General features: G+C 39.4%; 1 pseudogene; it reads right to left on the bottom strand.

Annotated features, from left to right (window-relative positions):
* Window positions 1-15,736: 15,736 nt before the first annotated feature.
* LOC102124641 (uncharacterized protein C14orf119-like) lies at window positions 15,737-16,162 on the bottom strand (annotated as a pseudogene).
* Between the last annotated feature and the right edge of the window lie 9,182 nt (window positions 16,163-25,344).

Here is a 25,344-nt window from a genome sequence, read left to right as displayed (position 1 = left end):
TCTCTATGTCCTCACCGCCTTCTGACACACTATAAAATGTATTGTTTCTTGTCTGTGTCTCTCACCCCCACCTCTTCCACCCCTGCTGGAATGTAAGCCTGAGAGTTGGGATCCTGGTAGACTCATTGACATGCCCGGCACATAGCCAATGTGCAATAACTCTGATAAATGTGGAATTTATCACATGCTTGTAGATTCCCAACCTTGCTGGACACTAAGGGGGGAACCCCAGCATGTGAGACCGATGACCAGGAATGACTAAGTGTACACTCACTGCAGCGAGGTCCTCTGTTGGTGGGGCTGGCTTTGCTTTTTCATCCTGTTAGAAATCGGAGCCTCATCAAGTTCCTTTATCCCGATGAGAGCTAGCCTGAGTACACACATGGTGGGTGGCAGTGTCTGGAGTCAGAGAAATCTCAACAGCCAGGAGAGCTGGGCCAAATGGAGTGAGGTGGAATTGACAGAGGTGAAAGGGAAGCCTTGTTCCAGGCTCCAACCCCAGTGTGCAGGTGCAGGGTGTGGGTGACAGGGTTCCACAGGCACAGGCATGCAAGGACCTCAAGGGTCTCAGCAGATGGGAATTTGGGCTGTTTGAATAGATTCCTCATGACAAAAATAAGACAGGTAGCAATCTCATACTAACCCTCACTGGTCTGACCACCTAGAATCAAGTCAGGGCTGCAGTTTACTTTGGTGCCAAAGATAAAATGGAACATGTGTGGTGGGGAGGTCGTTTTCATTAAATGCTCAATGAGTTAAGCTCTGAATTAACTCTTGAATATATTTCTGTGTGCCCCATTTTATGGGGGAGGCAGTAATAAACTGTCCAGAGCTAACAGGGAGCCTGAAAACCATACCACCGAAGGGACAATGAAAAAAAACAAAGGGAAGTTTAACCCGAATAACAGAAGGCAGGGTGAAAATAGGCCCCGTCTTTAGTAACTGCAGGACCAGATTACTTTAATATGGCTTTAGAACAGGGATTGCTGGTAACCAATCCAAGCGCCACCACATGCCCCTTCCAACCCAGTGGCAAATATCATTAATCGATCATAGATGCTTTCTTATAAAGCCAGACCAAGTCTCAGAACCCTTCTCAACGCAATGTCCCAAACTCCCTCACCCAAATTGAATGGAGTGAACACACAAGGTCAAATAAAATTGTGATACTTTGTCTAGAACAATGATTGAGAGCTCATTAAGAAAAACAGATTTTGCTAGAAGCAAAGATGGAGTATCCTGGGATGGGGTGGGGGGTGGGCAGTGAGTTTCTAGAACATCATTGTTTAGGAAGAGGTTGTTTCTCTCCCTTCCTTCCCATGATGGTATCCAGTGACAAGGTTAGCATCTGAGCTCTCATTGGTACATGGGATGCATTTCCAGTGTTGAGAGCTCAGACCTGTGGTTATATCTGACAAAGCACACCTTACCAGCTAAGGATAGTGATTAGCGCTCACAAACAGCAGACACAAGGCCCTTCAATGCAGTGAATGGTGCCCTGGAAATGCTTCCTGGCTGCGCCCAGGAAGTTCTGCCATTTTACCCTGCTAACCAGGTCTCCATGTCAACAGCTTTTGCCAGTACTACATTCCTTGGATTTTGGCTCATATACTACTTAATGTCCAGGTTCAGTGGTTCATCTTGTAGCACCCCTGTTCCAGGGACCTTTTGCCAGTGACTCTGGGTGTCTGTGGTGAGACTACACCCTGGCAACTTCAGCCATGTTTCCTGCTAGGGCATATGGGAACTTCCAGCTCCTCTATGTGATACAGAGAAGGGAACTGGGCTCTCTCTCAGCCTAATTATACCACACCTGAATTCCTTTCAGCTGCCCATGTTGGTGCAGCAGTGTCCTGTAAAGGTGCTGCCTCCCAGAGTAATAAAAGGTACAATGGAGTGTAAGAGTATTTCCCTTCAACCTTCCACCTATGGTATACACAACACCTTTCTGCCACCTATTCCTTCCCTGCCCCCATCCTAGGATTTCCACTGCAAAAGACAGCCAGGACACTTGAGTCTCTTCTTGGCATATTTCCTTCTCTCTCCTCATTTTTCCTTTCCTTCCCCTTTCTCTCTGATGGGAACTTACCTTATCAATCATCATTTTCTCTATAATGTGACTTTATGGAAAAATTGTACAATTTGAGATCATCGGGCTCTGTTCTTGATGGGTAAAGAAGCATTTAGAATTGAAAGAACTTAAATCTTTCTCAACAAAACCCATCTTTTATGCTATTGCCTCAAAACTCTAGTCTGATTTAAAGTAGAACAATGACTTTTTTGGCCTAAACTCTAGGTGGCACACACACCTGTTTCTGAAGAAATAAAGATCATAGAATGAATGGAAAGCCACAGGACAATATGACTCATGTGGAAGGAAAAACATGATTTTCTATCTTAAAAAGTGGTTTTCTATGGAATAACCAAAGTGCATTAAGAATATTTGTGTTCAAGGTTGTTCACTATAGTATGATTTGTCATTAAACTAAAATTGGAAGCAACCCGAACCTGAATGTCTATGAAAAGGGGATCAGTTAAGTTGGGGTTTTTCATGTTATCATAGGATATTGTTCATTCACATGGGTAAAATTTTGTATTATTAGATGAAGAAAGCACATTATAAAATAGCATATTCAATATGATTATATTTTGTGAAAATGTATATAACTGTCTATCTCTGGATGATAAAATGATGAGTGATTTTTAAAATGTTCTTCTTTGAGCTTTTTTATGTTTTTGAAATTACTATTGAACATCTGTTAGTTTTGTGATCAGAAACGAATGATAAATGCTCTCTTTATTTTATGGAGAAGAAAATACAGATGATCTCTTGATGGGGATGAGAGGGCACAGAGGATGCTGTGACCATTCTAGTCTCTCCAAGTCTGAGACACTGTAGTTCTGTGATGCCCCCAACTTTGGCCTCTGGCTGTGTGGTATGATGAGAGGGTGGAAAGGCCCATTCCATGTTTGGTGGTTCCAAAGCCCTTGGACAATAACCAGTGCTACAACCAGCACAGAAAGTGCCTGCTCCCCACGAAGCCTTCCCACCATAGCAACACTCCAATTTATTACAGAACTATGGTGCCAAGAGAGCTTTCTGCCTGTGCTCAAGCCTTGAGTAAGCTGGAGCTTCAATCTTTTATGAAACAGCTTTTCATTTTTTCCTTCTTTACTAAGGGTTTTTACAAGCCACTGAGTGGTTCTTTCTGCATGAATTTTTAATCTTGTTAAGGTTTTTTTTTTTCCACTTGACCAATCCCCAGTTTATAAATAACACATCAACAATTTGCTCCAATTCTTTCTGTAGGCTTTGTTTGCGTTTGTTTAAAAATGGTCTCCTATTGAGAAGGAAGAAAGTGGTGAACACATCACTGTCTGCCTGTGTCCTCCCCCATGTACAGACTTTCCATGGCTCCCTATGCCAGTCAGAGCCAGCCCAGACTTCTCCACGTAACACTCAAGTCCTGCCATGACCTGGCCCAACTGTCTTTTCTAGCTCAGTCTCCCAACATCCTCCCAACACACCCTAGAAACCAGCAACAACTGCTGTTCCAGGCCGTGTTCCACCTTACGGTTTTCCTCTCTGTGCTCACCCTGTGTCCTCTATTGGGAGTGCCTGAAAAGACTTGGAGTGATTTTGATTTAACATGTTTCTGTATGATTCTCTCTGAGTTATGTTTCAGTTTCTGACATACTAGATTTGCCTGGTTCCTTTGTAGATATGGCTACAGTTTAATAGAGTCTGGACTTGTGAGTCAGACAGATCTGTGTTTGAATTACACTCTGTGGCATTGGTCAAGAATTGATAGCTTCATTCATCTATTCATAAAATGGAGAGAGTAATGCCCACCCAACAGATCAGTTATAAGAATAAAACACAATTGCTTATGTAAAAGTATGGAGTAATGGGCCTGGCACGCAGGAAGAGCTCAAAAATTATGAAATCTGGGTCTTAGGCAAATTTGTGTATCCAACTCTTCAAGTATGTTTGAAACACCTGTATGCTCACCACCTAGATTCAACAGTTGTTAACATTTGGTCATATATGCTTTATCTATCCTTATCTATTCATCTAGCCATCCATTATCTACATATCTATCTGTCTTCTATCAATTTAGAGCTATATAACCATCTTTCTCTTTTTTGGTGGGGGGGGCTATAGTACTTGAAAGCAGTTGCAGATATAATTCTTCAACACTCATGCATCTAAAAATAAGAACATTCTCTTACACAACCAAATGCCACTTTGCATCTAAGAACATTCACAATAATTCTATATTATCATCTAATATCAAGTCCTCATTAAAATTTCCCAGTTGTCCCCAAAATGTTTTTATAGTTTGCCCCTAACCAAGATCCAATTAAGGTTCATATATTGCATTTGGTTGTTATATTTCCTCTGTCTCCTCTAATCTCAAACATCTCTCACCTAGGCCTTTATTGACTTTTGAAAATATTAGGCTACTACCATCTTGTAGAATGTTTCACATTTTGGAGTTTCCTGCTTGTTTCCTTGTCACATCATTTAACATTTTCCCCCCATCTCTTGTATTTTTCATCAACTAATTGGCATAGTCTATAGAGCCCCTTAAAATAGCCAAGTAAAGACTGAATTCTTTCATTACCAAGTTTCAGAGTAGGGAGTTGGGGTAACAGTCCCTTTGGTGCTGGCCTCTGAGTTCCCCCCTTCTCTGTCTCTTTTTCTCTCTCTGTTTTTCTCTCTTTTCAAGTATTCACTAAGGTCTCATGGATTTTTTTCCCTTCTATCCATCCATAAATTCATCTAGGTATGATGTACAATCCAATTTTATGATTTCCCAGGTGACTAGTTGTCCTATATCATTTGTGTTAAAGTTCATATTTCTCCAAAGATTTGAGATTCCTCCTTTAGTAACATCAAATTTCCATGTGTAGTGGTTCTATTTCTGGTCTTTCTTACCCTGTTCTATTGATATATCTGTTAAATTATGTGTTAATACTATATCATCATAATTTTAGAGGTTTTCTTATATATTTTAGTATCTGAGAGAACTAGCTCCTCTGGCTATTGCTCTAAATTCTTGGTGTCTTCCTGGCTGTTCTTGTTTGTTTTCACATGAACTTTAGAATCAAGTTGTCTAGTTTCAGAAAAAAAGTGTTGGTAGTTTTACTGCAATTGGCCTAAATTTATTATTTGTTTATTACTTTGTGGATATATTGAGTTGCATTATCTTAAGAAGAATATTTATGAAGATAATAGTATTATTTTTCTTCTTAGAATTGTTAACTTTTAGAATTACATTAATTTCCTAATATTGAACCATCCTTGAATTGTTGTAATAAAACTTGGCCATATGTATTATTTTCAGTGTGCTATTGGATTTTTTGACACAATTTTTGTATAGTTATTGAAAAGTGAGATTGGTCTGTAACTTTTTTGCACAATATTTATTGGGTTAAAGTATTAATATTTTCATTGTATAAATGAAATTTAAAATTTGCATTATTTTTCTGTTATTTGGAACAGTTTAAATGACATTGGGATTATCTGATTTTTGAAGGAATAGTATAATTCCCCTCTTAAACCATGTGGACCCAGTAGTTTTATGGTTGGTTATTATTCCATAACTTTATCTATTATGAGCATTGATCTATATAAGCTATCTCCTTTTGTGTCAATTCCGGTAAATGATATTTTTCCTAGAAAATTATTCCATCTAGGCTTTAAAATTTACATACACTTAATTGTAGAAGGTGATCTTACTAATTTTTCTGTTTCAATGGTTATTTCTTCCTTGTCATTTCTTATTTTGTGTGTTTGTTCTTTTTAATTATTTTTCATGACAAAGTTAACTGTCTATTCAGTCTGTCTATATTGTTTTTCCTGGAACTTAGAAAAGTTTCCACTGTAATGCAATGTGTCATTAATTTTTATGAATGTTTCATGTGCACTTGGATAAAAGATGTATTCTTTACTATCAGGGTGTAAATTTTGATAGATATACATGAGATTTATCTTACTGATTATGTTGTTTAGAAATTTTACCCATTCTTATCTTTTGTCTACTTCACCTTTTTGGAGTGAGAGTGGTATTTAAAATCTCTCATCATTAGTAGTTTCTATACATTTCTGTTTGCATTTCCTATAGTTTCTGCTTTCTGAAGATTGCTGTGTGTCAGAGGTCCCCAATCCCTGGTCCGTGGCCTGTTAGGAACCAGGCTGCGTAGCAGAGGGTGAACAGTGGGTGAGTGAGCATTACCACCTGAGCTCCACTACCTGTCAGATCAGCAACGTCATTAGATTCTAATAGGAGCATGAACTGTATTGTAAACTGTGCATATGAGGGATCTAGGTTGCACACTCCTTATGAGAATCTAATGTCTGATGATCTGAGGTAGAACAGTTTCATCCTGAAACCATCCCCACTCCCACTGCCATCTGTGGAAGAATTGTCTTCACAAAACTGGTCTCTGGTGCCAAAAAGTTTGGGGACTACTGCTTTATGTTATTTGCTGTGTTGGTATCCATATTGTTACATCTTCATTGTGAATTGCAGCCTGAAATTATTAAGTGTTCTGCTTTGTCTCACTTAATTTTTCTGGCCTGAATTTTATCATGTGATAGGTCAAGGTATCAGATTCCTTTTCACCTTGCATATTTTGGTTCAATCATTTATTTTTAGCCTTATCTACTCACTTAGTTTCTGATATGTGTCTTGAAAATAGAATAGAGTTGAGTTTTGTCTCATAAGCCAATCTGAAAATCTATTTATTCCAGTAGGTAAATTAAGCCTATTTACATTTATTGATATGATTTTAGTCTTAGTTCTGTCATTTGCCATTAAAATTTTTTTGTTTTGTGTTTTTATTTCATTTAGTGTTTAGAAAGGTTTGAATATTTGCTTTAGTCCTTATGTTCAGCTAACAGCTTTACTTAATGCTGTTAGTCTCCTTTCCTTACTTATATTAACTACTATTTGCTTTTTTGACCTTAAATGATATTCTTTGACTCTCATCTACGCAGCAATAATTAGCTTATTTTACTCTTCTCTTTTTCTCTCCCTTCCTCCTTTTTAGTCATATTATTTCAACTTTCTCAGAATATATATTTACATACTCTTCTTCCATCTTTGTGGAAATCTAAATTTTGTTATACATCTATGATTAAATACACCCAATGATCAAAATCTGTCAACACTTCTCCAGTCATCTCCTGGTTGGATAAAGTTCTTCTTCTGGTAGATTTCTCAGAAGGGACTCATGAATGCAATATTCTATAAATTCTTTTATGTTTAAACTATTTTTTTTAGTCTTGATATTGAAAGACAGATCACTGGACATAAAATTCCTTCCTTCCAGGTTCATTTTAACTTGAGTTTCTTGGAAACGTTACTCTATTGATGACTAGCTTTATATGTTGCTGCTGTAGTCTGAATGTGTGCCCCAAAATTTATATGCTAGAAACTTAATCCCCAATGCAACAATGTTGGGAGCTGGGGCCCTTGAGAGGTATTTAGGTCCCAGGAGGGGTCCTCATGAATGGATCAAAGTTGTTATGGAAGGGCTTTCAGGAGTGGGTTCACTCTCTTCTGCCATGTGAGGACACAGAGTTCATCCCTTTCTTGTCCTTCCACCTGCCACCATGGGAAGACACAGAAACAAGACACCTTCTTGAAAGCAGAGAGCAGCCCTGACTGGCACCAATGTCAGCAACTTAATCTTGAACTTCTTAGCCTTCATGATCATGAGAAAATAAATTTCTGTTCTTTATAAAATTACTCAGTCTTAGGTATTTTGTTATTGCAATACAAACACACTAAGACAGTTGCTACTGAAAAGTAGTGCCAAGATTATTTTATTTCCTTGGTCTTTATGTTTGAAAGCTCAGAGTATTTTCTTCCACTTGAATATCTAATATTTTCACTAGGGTATGACTTGGAGTTGACCATTCTGAGAAGCCTTTTTAATGTGTAAATTCATGTCTTCTTTTATTTCAGGAGAGTTCTTGAATTATAGTTTTAATTAAGGGTCCTGTTATTTTGTTTTTCTTTTTTAATTCAAGAACTCTGACGATACATATGTTAACCTTCTTTGCCTATCTTCAGTAGCTATCATGTTCTCTCTGATCTTTATAACCTTTTCTTTCGGCTTTGTTTTCTTGCCTCTTTTCATTTCTATATTCTTGGTTGTAGCTGTTCTCCCTTGGGGTATTTCCTACTTTAGTCTTTATTTTTCATATACTTTTATGTTTCTTTCAATTTCTTGAGTCAAGCCAGCTCCTATTTCATGCCTTCCTCTTGTTTACACTATTTTTTGAGTTTTGAACTTGTCAAAAAGTGTCAATCTTTAATATCTAAAATTCATTTTTTATGTATTTTCACCCCATTGGAGTGTTGTGTTATAGTTTTCCTGTGTCATGTCTTTTTTTGTGTATGTTTTCATCTGCTGTAATGTTTTGATTCTCATTTTCCATTTTCTTTTTGAAGTAATTTTGTGTGGATGTTGGGTTATTTTAATGTTTATTATTTATTTCAGTTGGACTTTCCTAACAGATAAGCATAGAGACAGGAGGAAGGGGTTTGAGTGGCCTACTGGGTTCTAAGTTCAAAATCTCTTTCTTTTGTTGCTGCAGAAAAGAACAATTCTTTAAGAAATGGGGCTTTTAATGTGACTTTTTCTGATTCTTTGATACTCCTTTGTTTGAGGGATTTTGTGGGGAGGGGTCATGTTTCTCTTTCTTTTCGTCTTCAAATCCTCAAGGGATCCTCTCCTTTCTAGGAATCTTCCCTCTTCCTGGAAGCCGCACAGTCTCGAGGCTGTCTCTACCTGTAGTAGGAGAACCTCTTTATAGCAATCTTATTTTCGACTCCCCACAGGAAATATTTAATCTCCCCGGTCTCAGACCTGTTCCTTGTGGTGCTCTCTTACTCAGGCTGGAGAAATACCTCTGTTTCTTGGGATGAGATTTGGTTAGTGTGATCTGAATCCTACCACTCTAGGACCTTGCCGCAGTCTTTGCCTGACCTTCCGCTGTGCTGTGCATTCACAATCAACCTCACTGGCTTCAGATGTTTGTTTTCCCACTTACATGTAAATGGAAGCTTCTAATGTTTTCTGACTCCTAGCTATGCTATAGGCGTGGGCCAAGAGTAATTTTATTTGCTCTGCTTTTTTGTTCTGTAAGATTTTCAGGAGGATGTATGGACAGATTTGAATATAAGTGGCTGCCGTTATCCTTAGTAATCCTGACGGCCAGACCTGAATCTTTGAAATGTATTAATGAATGTAATAATTGGTCTTAATTGGATAATAATTACCAATGCAAATATTTTTATTCCCTCAAAGGAATCACTGTATCATTCATTTAACTAACTATTTACTGAGCAACAATTATGTACTTGTATTAGGCAAAATCTGATCCACCACTTGCTATTTGCTAAGACCCTGGGAGGGAGCTAATGCAGACATACCTTATCATCCCCATTTCACACATTAGATTTTCCCCTCACCAATTATTCTGCAAGCACATTGGCCTTCTCCTGATTTCTGAATGATTTATGCCCCAGGACCATTGCACAGCCATTATTTATCTGCCTGGAGCACTCTATCACTGGCTTTTTTTGTAACCTTCAGACTTTAATATTACTGCTTCATTAAGTATTTTCTTCCACACTCACCTCCATTATTTGTTGTTCCTATACATTGTTCAGTTCCTTTGTAGCTCTTGTCACAATTTGTATTGAGCTACTTAGATATTTGGCTGTTTGCTGATGTATTGTCTGTCTCTCCATTAAACTGTAAATTCTGTCAGGACAGAAATCACGTCTGTGTTCAATCTTGTCTGTGTTCAGCCATGTCAAAGTGCTAGGAACACGTGGGACTGCAACAAATATTTGCTAAATGAATGTTGCCCAGAGAGGATAGGCAGTTAACCCAAGGTCACACAGCAGGTTAACGGAGGACCCAGAATTAGAATCCTGGTCCCTCCAAGCTAAGTGGTTCATTCATTAGCAACTTTGCCACTTCATGGAGGATGCTATCCTCTCTCAGGGGATGAAAGACAGATGTTCTCTCTCGTTTTTGCCTCAATTAACCTTCTAAAAAATCTCCGGACTCAATGAGTATGGGGAAAACCTGATTTTAAAAATTAATTAACGTCAGACCACAGTGTTGTAAAGTTAGCCACGAAACCCAATCTCTGTGCTCAGCCGGCAGCCTAAGGGACTGACCAGAAGGGCTCAGGGGACAGTGCAGCTGTGGTCCAGTGACGGCAGATATTCAACTACTTCAAAAGCAACAGGACTGTATTGGGCATTTATTAGCTGCCAGGTAGGGCACTGGGCACTGGGGATTGAAAAATGAACAAGACAGACATTTCCCTGCCTCTGGTGGTTGCTCCCAGTGCAGTGAGTCAGAATTCCAGAGCAGCGTATCGAGTGTTGTGAATGGGAAGGACCAGGGGCAGTGGAAGCCCAGAGGAGACACTAGGCCATTCTCAGGGCTCAGGAAAGAGGGCTTCCAGGAGGAAGGGACTGGAAGGATGAGCAAGAGTTAACCAGATGAAGGACAAAGAAGAGATAAGTGTAACAGGTAAAGGGCTAAAGAAGGGCCCAGATGCACAGGGGAACAGAACACACTAAGATGATTCCAGGGACATCAAGATGGAACCTAGACAATTGGCAGTGTGGTGGAATGACCAGAGAGGAGGCTGGGGCCAGGTCAGAGAAGGCCCTGGAGGCTGTGCCAGAAGTCAGGCTGTGACCTGGAGGTCAATGGGGAGCCACGACAGGGGGTTCCTCCAAGGAGTGACACAAATCACAGCATCTGAGTGCAGAAGGGACCTCACGTGTGATCCAGTCCCACCACCCTCTCAGCGTAGGAAGCTCTGCTGGAAGTTGCACACCTCTGGTGACAGGAAGCTCATTTCTCTGCATTGCCTATCTTGCTAGATTGCTCTGATAAGAAGAGAATTCTTCCATATAATGAGCTAAAAGCACGGCTCTAAATGCAGCTGCTCTAACACAAAGGACAGAATCAACCGCAGCTGCTCTAATATTGTTCTCACTCCTGAGCTCTGTCCATCTGTTCCCACCCCTCCCACCCTTGCTTACCTTCACTCCACATTTGTGTTCTTTGCACCTATTAGTCACCTACCAGTCACTCCAGTTCCTGGTTCTTGGTTGATGTGGAGACCCCAGTTTTTAGCTTTCTGTATCTTGGTCCCTACCCTGACCCAACCTGGGCCCTCTGGGTCCCAGCCCCAGATTCTCGCTTCATCTTTCAGGTTCTGCCCAGCTGAGCCCGCACGACGCTGAGTTATTAAACAAATTCTGCCAAATGGAAGTATCTGCCACCAAGCACATTTCACATGGGAAAGGAGAATTTTCATCTATCAAAAGCGCATTTATTTCAAGGGAGCCTATCACTCACTGAAATTCACGGGAGAAAGAGAGTCCCAAGAAAATCAAGGGCATTTGCATTACAATCCACCTCAATGCCCAAAAATATCCCGCTGAACATGCAGAATTTCAAGGAAAACAGTATGTTTTGCTTATTTGCAGGAAAGAAATGAATGTTCAAGAGAGGGAGGGGGCTGTGGTTTAAAATCTCCAACTTGCAAAGCATTTGGTACATGTTAACCACAGAATCACCTTTGACCCTGCAGATTTTGGAGCTGGTCCTGTCGGGGCAGGCAGAGGATCCACACACAGTATGGAGGGGAAGGCACTGTGTTTGGGGACAGACTGAAAGGATTTGCAATCCCATTGTTTGGGAACAATAGCTGACGCTGAACACTTCCTTTATAACAGGTATCATGCCAAGAATTTGCCAAACATATATTTTTTATTTAGTATGATTAAGTAAATTGCCCAAGGTCGCATGGCTAGAAAATTGCAAAGTAGGACACACAATCCTGGCTTGACTGCTTGCTGGATGATCTTAACCTTTCCGTGCCTCTTCTTCCAGATTGTTAAAAATGGAGCATCGTAAGGATTCTATCTGTACTCCGCAAACTTGCCTTTCCAATTCTCCCTACTGGTAGAGGAAAGTAAGCAAGAACTTGAGCTACATGGATGCATTCTCCACCCTTCACCTGGAAGTGGGGAGTAATGCCCACCATGCTTATTCCAAAGCGGAAAATGTCTTTGAAGTCTTACACTTGAGGCTAAAAATTAATGTGATCTGTATCCTACTCCATAATACTCTGTTGTGAAGGTAGAAGAGCTTGAAATGATTCCCAACTGGGGAAAAACAAAAATCAACAGAAGATTTCCTGTCTGGCTACTGAGTTCACGGGGAGCTGCTCTTAATAAAAACAATAGCCGACACTGAACACTTCTTTTACAGCAGGTATCATGCCAAGAGTTTGCCAAGTATTTATTTAGTCAGATTAAATAAATTGCCCAAGGTCATGTGGCTAGAAAGTTGCAAAGTAGGACTCAAGCTTGTGTGACTGCGCAACCCAGGCATGTAAACTGCACACTTCGTAGCACTGAGTTTACCAGTGACAGGGAAGGAGGTAAAAGCGAAGAGCAGTGACATCCCATCAGGTTGGCAGCCAGGCCATTTTCCTTCTCTGTCTTAGAGTCATAATATTTTAAAAATCCTTTAGCCAGGTGTGGTGGTGGGTGCCTGTAGTCACATGCTGCTTGGGAGGCTGAGGAGGGAGAATCACATGAGTACAAGAGTTCAACGCTGCGGTGAGCTATGATTGCGCCACTGCACTCCAGCCTGGCTGACAGAGCTAGATCTTATCTCAAAAATATATTTTTAATATATATATACATATATACACACATACATAAATATTAAAAATTCAGACTTACTTGAATATGTGCATTCAGGATTTATTTTCCAAGTTATTTTTTTATGAGCCTCGTTCGTGATTTGTAAGAGGAGAGGCTCAGAAAGTCACTAAAGAGGTGCCATGCTGTAGCATTCTCAGGATGATCTTGGAAAAAAATTTCCATGAGGGCCGCATCCTGCTGGGAGGTCAGGTCATGTCCCTCACTGAGCCATGGTCATTCTCTTCTGTCTCAGGGAAATGCTCAGCTTCAGTGACTTCAGTGCAGAGAGCTGACCACTGCTAAGAGCCTCGATTTTCCCCATGAACGCTATCATTTTCATTGCACCATCTCCCTTCCCACCATCAACTTTCACCACATTCTTAGACTTGTCTTGGGCAGTGGGCAATTGGGTTTGCCTTGCAGTGGTTATCTGAGAGTGGCCAGCCTTGAAAAACATCTGCCAAATACTTTTAGATGTTAAATATCTGTGAATCACATTTCTCAGTTTTCATTCATTTTTGCTGTCCAGCGTCCTGCCCTTCCGCTGTATAACTGGTTCATGGAGCAGTGGGGTTCTGTGGGACTACAGATGCGAAGGACTTTCATTTCTCCCTTATGATGACTCCCAGTAGCAGGTGTCTTACTGACATCTCAGAAAGTCCCCCTTGTGGGTATTGGAAGTCCAGTCCTGGTCCAAGCCCACTTGAGCCAGCGCTTTTCTCCTCTCACAGCAGGCCACACCTGTGGTTGGTGGGACTGCAGTGGGCAGATGTGATTCTCTCTTCTCTCTCCCTCTTGCTCAAGCATCAGAGCTTGGGAGAGGAGAGCCAAAGTCTGCTTCTGGGACGCCTCTTTCTACTCTCCTTTTTGGACCTAATATCCCTGATGTTTCTCTTCTCAAATCTAGCACCCTCCCCCACCATAGCTAAAACACATGTATATCAGTGTAGTTAAGAGGGCTTTCAAAGTTGCTTCCTGTTTCATTACATATTTGTCTAAAATGATGATGAATCAAGCTATGCTATTTTTAGCAAAAATTGTCTTTTTTTTGTTTCTTTTTTGGCCTCCCTAACAAACTGAAAAAAATTGAGTAGAAAACACTTCCAGGCAAAATATCATTAGTGAATTATGTGATAACTAGTGAAGGCCTCATATTTTGCAGGGGCTTTGATAAGAGCTCTCTCACTTAAGCTTCAACGACTATAGAATTGAACCCATCTTCACAAATATACTTGAATTTTTTTCAAGTTGACACTGTACTTGATTAACAAATCGTGTCAGGTAATATTAAATATTCTTCAACATTATTTTACCATCCAGAAATGTTAGCCAAAACCATTATCAGTAAAGCAATCAAGGATGTATCAAATGGCCAAATTATTAACACCTGTTTTTCCCAAATGTATGGTAAATAAATAATGATAGCTTCTAAAAATTTTACTGAGCATGTACTAGAGTCAGGTCCCAAACTAAGTACATAGTATAGCATTTAATACTTACGAATCTATCCCCATTTTATAGATAAGGAAACTGAAGGTAGAGAGACTAAATCTCAGTTTTTGTACCAGCTGTCCAAGGGGGTTGTCTTAGTCCCTTCAGGCTGCTGTAACAAAATACTATAAGCTAGGTAGCTTGCAAACAATAGAAATTTATTTCTCACAGTTCTGGAGGCTGGGAAGGCCAAGATCAGGGCAGATTCAATATCTGGTCAGGGCCCATTTTCTGGCTCACAGATGACACCTTCCTGCTGGGTCCTGGAGCATCTTATAAATACTGAAAAACAAAAACAAAAAAACAATAAAGCAATGCTCCACAATAATAGGGTATGTCAAAGGGACACAGGAGCCCCCAGTGACCAAAGTTGGACAATCTGAGCTAAAAAAAAAAAAAAAGGCCGAGCATGGTGGCTCACGCCTGTAATCCTAGCACTTTGGGAGGCCAGGGTGGGTGGATCACAAAGTCAGTAGATCAAGACCATCCTGCCTAACATGGTGAAACTCCGTCTCTACTAAAAAATACAGAAAAAAATTAGCCAGGTGTGGTGGCAGGCACCTGTAGTCCCAGCTACTCGGGAGGCTGAGGCAGGAGAATGGTGTGAACCCAGGAGGCGGAGCTTGCAGTGAGCTGAGATCATGCCACTGCACTCCAGCCTGGGCAACAGAGCGAGACTCCATCTCAAAAAAAAAAAAAAATACCTGAGACTGGGTAATTTATAGAGAAAAGAGATTTGATTCACTCACGGTTCTGTAGGCTATACTGGAAGCATAGTGGCTTCCACACCAGGGGAGTTCTCAGGAAACTTACAATGATGGTGGAAGGTGAAGGGGAAGCAGGCACATCTTTCATGGCCAGAGCAGGAGGAAGAGGGAGAGGGGAAAGGTGCTACACACTTTTTAACAGATCTTGTGAAAATGAACTCTATCATGGGAACAGCACTAGGGGGATGGTGCCAGATCATTCATGGGAAACCACCCCCACGATCCAATCACCTCCCACCAGGCCCTACCCCCAATATTGGGGATTACAATTTTTTTTTTTTTAGTGTAAAAATATGAACTTTTATTGTCCTGTCTTATTTTTGGGGAAAAAGGGTTCTACTTTCCATACTTCATGAGCCAGCAGTGGGCTTGAGTTACAATGTGTAGATCCCTTTTGGTTATAGTTGTAGAAGAAGCCATCAAGTTCTTGAGGCATCTCTTGTTGTTCTTTGACATCTCTTGGAAAGAAGCAAACTAGAAGATGGACCGATGATCTGAATTGCTTAGAATGAAAACATTTACAGTAGGAGCCTAGTTGGCATGCTATTAATGTTGAAATAATCATGCCTGTACCGGTCAGTGAGTTCAGTATGCTGGTTGGAATACCAGTTCCAGACTTTTAGGTGACATGCTTGAATTGAGTTCTCATCGCAGAGTCATGGCCTTGGCTTCATCAGCTGCGGTTATCTTCTTTGGTCTGAATACCTATCAGTCCTTACCAGCTGTAGCAGCCACTGCTTGGTCAAACTTTGCCATGAAGTCTGGCTCATGGAACTCCAGCTGCCTGACAAATTCATTGCATTCCTGCTCAGCCTAGCCTTGAGACCACTGATCCCAAAGACATAGGTGGCACTCAAAGATACAAGGTGGTCCATTTGCCCTGGACACACTAAGCTATACCAGACTATTTGGCAGTGGCTGTAATTTTCCTGGCACTGCCTTAGCTACCAGGTCCTGCAGGGAGCGTTCACACTGGGGACCTGACTAATTGGCAAACCAGTGAAGAATACACTTCATCTCCTGGGAAGTGATGTAAGACACTGGAGAAAGGGAAGAACTAGTATCGTCTGGTACTGAGGGTAAAAGAGAAGGGAAAGATAGTGGCATCGAAAAGGAAGATGACTCCAGTGGCATCCTCCCCTTTTCTCTCAGAAGGCACCTGGAGATTGTCATAAGAGTCCTTAGACTCCAACTACTGCTGCAGCTTCCAGGGATTACAATTTGATACAAGATTTGGGTGGGGACACTAATCCAAACCATATCAGTCATGTGAATAGTATGTACCCTTAACGTGATGTGATGAAAATGTCACTTTGACTCTGTGATTTTCCTCCCCCAAGCCTTAATCTAACTGTGAGGGGAAAAATTACATAAATCCCAATTGAGGGACATTCTATAAAATGCCTAACTTGTACTCCTCAACACTGTCAAGGCCAAACAAACAAACAAACAAACCAAGGAAAGTTTTAGAAATCATCAAAGCCCAGAGGAACCTAAGGAGACATGGTAAATAAATGTAATGTGGGATTCTGGATGAGATCCTAGAACAGAAGAAGGTAAAAACCAAAGAAATCTGAACAAAGTAGGGACTTCAGTTTAAAATAATGTATCAATATTGGTTCATTAATTCTAACAAATGTATCATAATATATAAAATAATAGGGAACACTGGGTGTGGAGCATATGGCAACTCTCGGTATCATCATCACAATTTTTTCTACAAGCCTAAAACTATTTGAAAAGCTAAATTTTATTTTAAAAAATTGAACACAGCTTCAGGGACCGAGGGCACCAGAGCATAAAGTCCAACATATGTATAATTTGAGTCTCAGAAACAGAAGAAAGAGAGAACTAGGCAGAAAAACACTTGAAGAAATAATGGCTGAAATTTTCAAAATTTGGTGAAAGATATAAATTTACAGATTTAAAAATCTCAGTGTACTCTAATTAGTAAGAATATGAAGAAAACCATATCTATGCATAGCATAGTAAAACTGCTGAAAATGTATATAAGTATTGGCAGGTGGCAATTTATAACTTTGATGTTTATATAGAAAATAAATACTAAAAATGATAAGCAAGAAAATGAAAAGGAGGAAATAATCCAAGCACAAAAATTAATAAAATTGAGAAGAAATATACAATAAAGATCGAAGAGACTATATAAAAAAACCTCTGGCAAGACTGACGAAATAAAAAAGGGAAGACACAAATACGAAACATTATAAATATAAAAGAACAATAGCCACAGATGTAACACACAGTACCACAAATAACTTTATGCAAAGCAAATTGAGTGCTTAAATGCAATGGACAATTTCCTATTAAAGTGTTATTTATTATCATTGAATCAAGAACAGAAAACTTAAATCGTTTATTGCATTTGAAGAATGGGGATCAGTAGTTTAAAATATATTTACCTTCAAAACACCTATCCTACACAATTTTAGCAATGAGCTCTAACAGTCTGTCAGGTAACAATTTCAAACTTCCACAAACTCTTCCGGAAGCTAATAGATTAAGAAACACTCATCAATTCATTTCATGAAGCTACGAAGTCCTTGATGCAAAATAGACATGCACACCATGAGGAATGTAAGTTACACACCATTCTCATTCATTAATATAGATGCAGAAACAAAAATATTTGCAAACCATATGTGTGTGTATATATATAAATGTATATAATCATTAAATTGATTATATCTCAGGAATACAAAGATGGTTCACATTAAAGGACCATCTGGTCATCAGCACATGCAGAAATCATTTGAAAACATTTAACAGTCATTTGTATTTTTAAAAAATTGGGAAAGAAGAAACAGAATGTTCTTAACTCGATAAAGGGATAAAAAACATACAAAATTATACAGTGTTTGCTGTATAAACATACAAAATTATACAGCAAACACTATATTTAATAGGAAAATGTTAGAAGCAATCGATTTAAATTCAGGAAAAGGCAAGGGATCCAACAGCACAGTTTCCATTCAGCATTGTGCTGAAGACTCTAGCCAACCCTTTAAGAAAGGTTAAAAAAAAAAAAAAAAAAAAGTAAAAGGTTTGGAAAGGATAAAATAAAATTTGTAGAGTAAATTATCATAGATTAAGACAACATAAGAGACTCTTCAAATATTATAGTATAAGTTTTGCAAGGTTTCTGGATATAAAGGTCAAAGTTTTAAAATTATTCACTTTATGTGCACCAGTCACAGTTACTAGGAAATGAAATTTTAAAGGTTTGTGATACCTTAAGGGGCATAAGAAGCATAAGAATAAATCTAACCAAATATGAGCATAGCATTTGTGAAGAAATGTTTAAAATCCTTTATTGAAAAAAGTTAGAGCTAAATCTAAATAAATGGAGATATATACCATGTACATAGATAAGAAGACTTAATATTATAATATTGTAAGTTCCCTATAAATTAATTCATAAATTTAATGTACCTCCAATTAAAAACTTTATAGTATTTTGTGTAGCCTGACACATTGATTCTAAAAATTTATAGTGAAAAGCAAAGAGCCATGAAAATTAAGATGAGTTTAAAAGAAGAGCAAGGTGGAGGGATTTGTTCTGGTAGGTATCCAGTCTTCTTATATGGCTACAGTAATCAAGATTGTATTTTCTGGCAGGTATAAAGAAATTAGTGAACAAAATTGAGAACCCAGAAACAGATCAATGCTTACACGAAACCTTACTGTGTAACAGAGTCGACAGTGCAGATCAGCAGGGAATAATAGGGTAATAATTTAATAAATGGTGCTAGGACAATTGGTAATGCAATGAAAAGAATCTGATCTCTATCTTGCACCACAAACAAAAACTAAATTTTAGGGGGATTAAAAACCTAACATTAAAAAAGAAAAAATTGAAAGTGTTACAAGAAAATGTAGAATATTTTTTATGAATGCAGAATAAAGGAGGGCTTCTTGTTTTTATTAACTTAATCCCAAATGTGATAGTATAAAGGAGGGTTTCTTAAACAAGAAAAACAAAGCATCATCTATGAAAGAACTGATTGATTCAACTACATTAAAATTTAAAATTCTTATTAATCAAAAACACTAAAAAAGTAAAGACAATGCATGTATGCCCATAAAAGAATTAGTATACAGAATATATAAAAAAATCTATACAACATTTGTCAATATAACCCAATATAAAAAAAAAATTGTGACGCATAGGAAGAGGCAATTTACAGAGGAGTCTATTAAATGGACAATAAATACATGAAAAACTGCTAAACTTTATTAGATATCAGAAAAATGCAAAAACAAGACCACAATAAGAGACCATTTTACCCTGTCAGCTTGGCAATAATTTAAAAGTCCAACAATATCAAGTGCAAGGTATTGCCTATTTGCCCTTCCAGATCCACTCTCTACCCTTCTCTGTCCAAAAAATGGAAAATGAGAGAACCATGAGTTTGGATTTATTTCCCTGGTTCTCTCCCTGCTTTGCCTAGGGCTGATGATGGCTGTGATGCTCTACTGAAAATTACAGCTCTTGTTAAACATCCACTCGCACAGGTGTATGTTTCTTAAGTTCGAGTAACACTCCCATGCCTACCAATTCAGACCTGGGAGTGTCAGTGACTCCCCGTTGTGGATACTTTACCAACTCTTGTTGGTTCCTTCACCTCAGTTCACAACTCTGAAAAAAAATCCCTTCATTAAACTCTCTTTAATTATCCCATTTGAGTGTGTCATCTTTCCTACCAAGATTGCTTAATATACTAAATACTGGCAAGAAGGTGAAACAATAAGAACTCATATACCGCTATGAGAGTGTGAATTGGTGTAAGCACCTTAGAGAACAATTAGACAATATTTAGAAACTTGAAGATATGCATACTTCATGAACCAGGCATTCCATTATATAAGTCTAGAAAAATGATCTCTACATGTTAGGAAACATAGGATTATCTTCATGGTAATGTAATAGCAAAAAGTTAGAGATAATCTAAACATCTATCAAGAGGAAAAGGATAAATACTAGAATGGCGACATAATGTAATGCTATTCCATACTGAATATTACTGAACCAGGAGTTATATTAATATGTATTGACATGGATGAATCTCACAAACACACCTTTATTTTTTATTATTTTTAAGCTCTGTTGGACTTGACTCACATTTTTAAGGTAATGAGCAAACAGCAAAAGAACACACAAAGATTGGTACTATAAAGCTTTAAAACATGAAAAATAATACTAATTACTGCCCAGAAACACAACATATATAACAAATATGTGAAGAAATGTTAGATTTAAATATTAAATCTAGAATAGTGGTTACCTCTAGGAGGGAACAAGGTGAAGTGATTCCAGGATATATAAAAAGATTTAGCTGCGTTGGCAATGTTTAATTTCTTAAGGTGGAAGATGTATAAGTATACATGGAATTATTTTTAAACCTTTTTGTAGGTTTGGATATACATATTTGGATATTGCATATACATTTGGATATTGCATATACATTTTAAATTTTAAAAAACTCAAAGTTTATTGATAAGATAGATTGTTCACATGAGATTGCAATGTAGTTAGGAAAAAATGAGAGAAATACATTTAAAGCAAGTTTTAAAACCACACATATAATATGCTAGCATTGGTATATGGCTGAGTATGTATAAATTATCTCTGGAAAGATACACATGAAACTGTTAATAGTGGATCTTTTGGGCAAGGGGGCTCAGTGGATAGGGAATCATTTTTAGATATGTTTTTACGTCTTTTGAATTTTGTATCATAGGCATCTATTATCTATTCTTAAAAAATAAAACGGGCTGGCTGCGGTGGCTCACGCCTGTAATCTTAGCACTTTGGGAGGCTGAGGCGGGCAGATTGCCTGAGCTTAGGAGTTCGAGACCAGCCTGGGCAACATGGTGAAACCCAGTCTCTACTAAAATACAAAAAATCAGCCAGGCGTGGTGGCATGCACCTGTAGTCCCAGCTACTCGGGAAGCTGAGGCAGGAGAATTGCTTGAACCAGGGAGGCGGAGGTTGCAGTGACCCAAGATCACGCCACTGCATTCCAGTCTGGGCAACAGAGTGAGACTCTGTCTCCAAAATAAGTAAAATAAATAAATAAATAAAACGTTTGAAAATGGCCTATTGTCTTCTGTTGACTTGGTGAGAAATCTCATCATCCAGCCACCCTACACCAGCTGACCAGCACTGGTGTTTAAAACAGGAGACAGTATGGTGTCCAGCAGTCGTGAGAGAGATTGCATGGCCCTCAAAATTGAAAACATTTACTCTCTGGCTCTTTAGAAAAAGGTTTGTCAACCCCTGATTTAGAAGGATGTGGATATGAGAGACGAGGGTAAGAAAAATATCAAGAAAGATGGCCAGGCTTTGAGTTTGAGTTATGAACAGAAATGGTTGGAAGATGCTCACTGAGCTAGCGCATACAGGAGGCAGACAATTGTAGTGGGAGGGGTGAGGAGGCAAGTGGGTTGTTCTAGAAGATTCTAAGTGTTTTGAGTTTGAGATGTCATGGGATGTCCAATTAATGATGTCATTAGGCATTTGGTATGTGGATCAGGAGTCATCGAGAGGGATCAGAGCTGGAGATTCAGAACTGGGAGTCATTGGCGTAGAGATGGGGCATGAAGGAGATCACTGAGGCAGTGAGAAGAGATGATCCCAGGAAGGTCACAGCTCTTTAGATGGAGTGAGGGGAAGAATTGAAAAGGAGACTAAGGAGAGGTGGTCAGAGAATTAGGAAGAAAACCAAGAGAGTATGGAGTCACTGAACCTAGGGACAGAGTCTTTCTAGAAAAGAACAGGTCCACAGATTGAATGCTGCTGAGAAGAGCTGATGAGTGAATATGCCTGGTGATCTTGATGAGAATATTTCTGGTGAAATAGTGGGATTTTAGTGAGATTTTGGTGATCAGAGAATGAGAGAAAGGATATTCCAGACTGATGGGACTGAATCAGCATAAAAAGGGATCCAGCACAGAATAAACCATGTCTAGGGAATGGAGAAGAGAGAGTTGGAGAAATTCCAATTCCAGGAGGAATTCCAATTGCAGGAAGTTGGACTATATTCTGTAGACATTAGGGAACCAAGGCAGATGTTGAGCACAGGAGTGTAATTAAGAGAAGATAAACATTTCTTTAAAAGAAGACTGGCTGCATGGCTCCTGTCTGGGAATACTGAGATTTTGCCAGGTTTCTTTGAAGATTGATATTTCAAGAACTAGGACCCAGTGGCTCTATCAGTCCTGAAGATTGAGCAGGGAAAGAATTCATTTCATGTGATTACACAGAACCAAGCCATTTCCTGATACACCTACACTTGAGACTTGGGGAAATGGGATGTGGAGAATATGGGTACTAGTAATTCTGATGAGGATTTAATTAAGAACTCAATTTTCCCAGACTTCCAGTACTTGACTGCCTGATGTTTCTTTAATGGGAACTGTTGATATGTTCTAATTATGGTGGGTTATTTATGGGATCAGGTCTCATCTCTCTGCTCAATTATGTTTTGTTTGGGAGATTTGCATTCTTTTATGACTCTAGCTCTTAAGTGAGTCTATTGTCTTCCCCAAGGATGCGCTTAGTCTGGGGACCTCTCATTTGTGGCTTTTCCTCTACCAGAAATCCCACCACCCTTTTCCCTTCTCTTCTATTCATTGATAAACTCTGAAGTCATAGGGAAGGCAACTCCTTTCTCCCATATTCACGGCGCTATCTGTGGCTGTACTCTTGCCTGGCGCTGGATTTGCCCTGAAGACTCAGCTTAAAGTCTTCCTTTAAATTTTTGAGACAGAATTCTTTAAAATTATCTGAGTATTAGATGTCTTTGAAATTCTGAGAGAAGTACAAATTCCAGGTGCTCAGAGTCAAGCACACATTTGCTTTGGGAGGCCAAGGCGGGCAGATCACGAGGTCAGGAGATCAAGACCATCCTGCCTAACACAGTGAAACCCTGTCTCTACGAAAAATACAAAAAAAAAAAAAAAAATTAGCTGGGCGTGGTGGTGGGCCCCTGTAGTCCCAGCTACTCGGGAGGCTGAGTCAGGAGAATGGCGTGAACCTGGGAGGCGGAGCTTGCAGTGAGCCGAGATCGTGCCACTGCACTCCAGCCTGGGCGACAAAGCAAGACTCTGTTTAAAACACACACACACACACACACATTTGATAGTCTGAATCAGAAATGACTTATAGAAGTTTCTTCATGGAAGAAAAGCTTCTGGTTCACTACTTTCGAGATATTCTTATAAATTACACTGGGTCCCAGAAAATGTGTGCTCCCATGGACACAAATTGAGGAACAACAGACACTGGGACCTACTTGAGGGTGAAGGGTGGGAGGAGAGAGAGGATCAGAAAAAATAACCATTGGGTACTAGGCTTAGTACCTAGGTGACAAAATAATCTGTGCAACAACCCCCATGATGACACAAGTTTACCTATAGTTTGCCAACAAAGCTGCACATATACCCCGAACCTAAAATAAAAGCTAAAAAAAAGAAAATGTGTGTTCCTTCTAGACCTGGAGTAACTTGAAAGCAAGGGTCATTCTATTTATGTGTGTGTTGGGAAAAAATAATTTTAATAGCAGAGAAGGAACTGTATTTTGAAAACTGCTTGGGAAAGCCTCTTAGAGGAGGAAGTTGAGTCCATAAGAACATTAGCTGGAAGGAGACCTCAAAACAAGCTGAAAATTCTTCATAAGGAACAAACAAGAAGTTTGAGTTGGCAGAGAACAGAGAAAGGGAAGAAAAGAAGAGAGTAAAGAGAGAAAAGAAAAAGAAAGATGGAAACCCGGCATCATGGCAAGAGGCTGTAATGTGGTTTGGCTGTGTCCCCACCCAAACCTCATCTTGAATTGTAGCTCCCACAATTCCTACATGTTGTGGGAGGGACCTAATGGGAGATAATTGAATCATGGGCATGGTTTCCCGTACACTATTCTCATGGTGGTGAATAAGTCTCATGAGATCTGATGGTTTTTTATTATTTATTTATTTATTTATTTATTTATTTTTTGAGACAGAGTCTTGCTCTGTCGCCCAGGCTGGAGTGCAGTGGCCAGATCTCAGCTCACTGCAAGCTCTGCCTCCCAGGTTTGAGATCTGATGTTTTTATAAGGGGTTTCCTCTTGCTTGATTCTCATTCTCTCTTGCCTGCCACTGTGTGAGACATGCCTTTCACCTTCTGCCATGATTGAGGCCTCCCCAGCCAGTGGAAATGTGAGTCCATTAAACCTCTTTTTCTTGATAAATCACCCAGTCTCAGGTATGCCTTTATCAGCAGCATGAAAATGGAGTGATACAGGCTGGAAACTATGGAAGAGAGTGACCCATGAAAAATTTCTACTGGTGAAGTGGCCAAAAGACTTCAAGTGACCAGGGATGTCAGTTTTCAGTGTGAAGTTACTGTGATGTAGTGTAAATGTCCTCCTTCACACCTAAACCACAAGTCATCGTCTTCTATGTACATAAATGACCTGTGTGGGTGATCTGGGAGACGTCAAGAATATGGAGCTGGTTGCCACTTAAGATAAGATTTAGTTGGAAGAGGCAGAAATACAGAACCAGAGGAGGAAGCATCTAAAAACCTTCTGGAGATATTGGGAGGGGCACTGGGTTTTACTCTGAGTATCAGTCAGAACAGGAGAATTTATGCTGCGGTAATAAAAGAACCTGCCCAGCACCAATCTAAGCGAGCCACAACCACAAATGTTTATTCTTCACTATGTTGTCATCAACCTGTCTTCACTTTGGGATTCAGGCTGATGGAGCAGCTCTTATCCGGGACATTGCTGATCAATAAGGCAGAGGGGAAAAAGAAGGTGATGAACCACACATTGATTTTTAAAGTTTCCTTTCAGCAGTCTCACTTCTAATCATGCTTAATTGGTTAAAGAAAGACACCTGGTCATGTCTCAGTTCAACAGGGCGGAATGTGCTCAATGCCACAGGAGAGGTGCCAACCATGGTGAACAGACAACACACCCTACCACAGATTCTATCTTGGCTGTGGTTTGAACTAAAGTTTCCTTAAACCTTAAAGGATAAGGTAGTAACTTAATACATAGTAAAGAAGTAAATAAGTACAGAGCATGTGGGGTTTTTGTTTGTTTGCTTTCTTCCTGACCATCTACACTGTTTCAATTTATTGGAGACACGCTCAACCCTGTTCTATCCTTGTTTGTGGGGCCTAGAAACTGGTTTCCAGGAATGGTGTCTGGAAGTCAGATCTTTGGCTCAAATTGACTATGTAAGGATAGAAAGAGAAACCAGGATGCTTCTTTTCTCTGCAGACCTCCTGGCCTGGTCCGTTACCATAG

The sequence above is a fragment of the Macaca fascicularis genome, chromosome 15 (assembly GCF_037993035.2).
Source record: "Macaca fascicularis isolate 582-1 chromosome 15, T2T-MFA8v1.1".
Lineage (NCBI taxonomy): Eukaryota > Metazoa > Chordata > Mammalia > Primates > Cercopithecidae > Macaca > Macaca fascicularis.
Note: the sequence above shows the minus strand (reverse complement) of the source record. Positions and strands in the feature narration are given on the sequence as shown.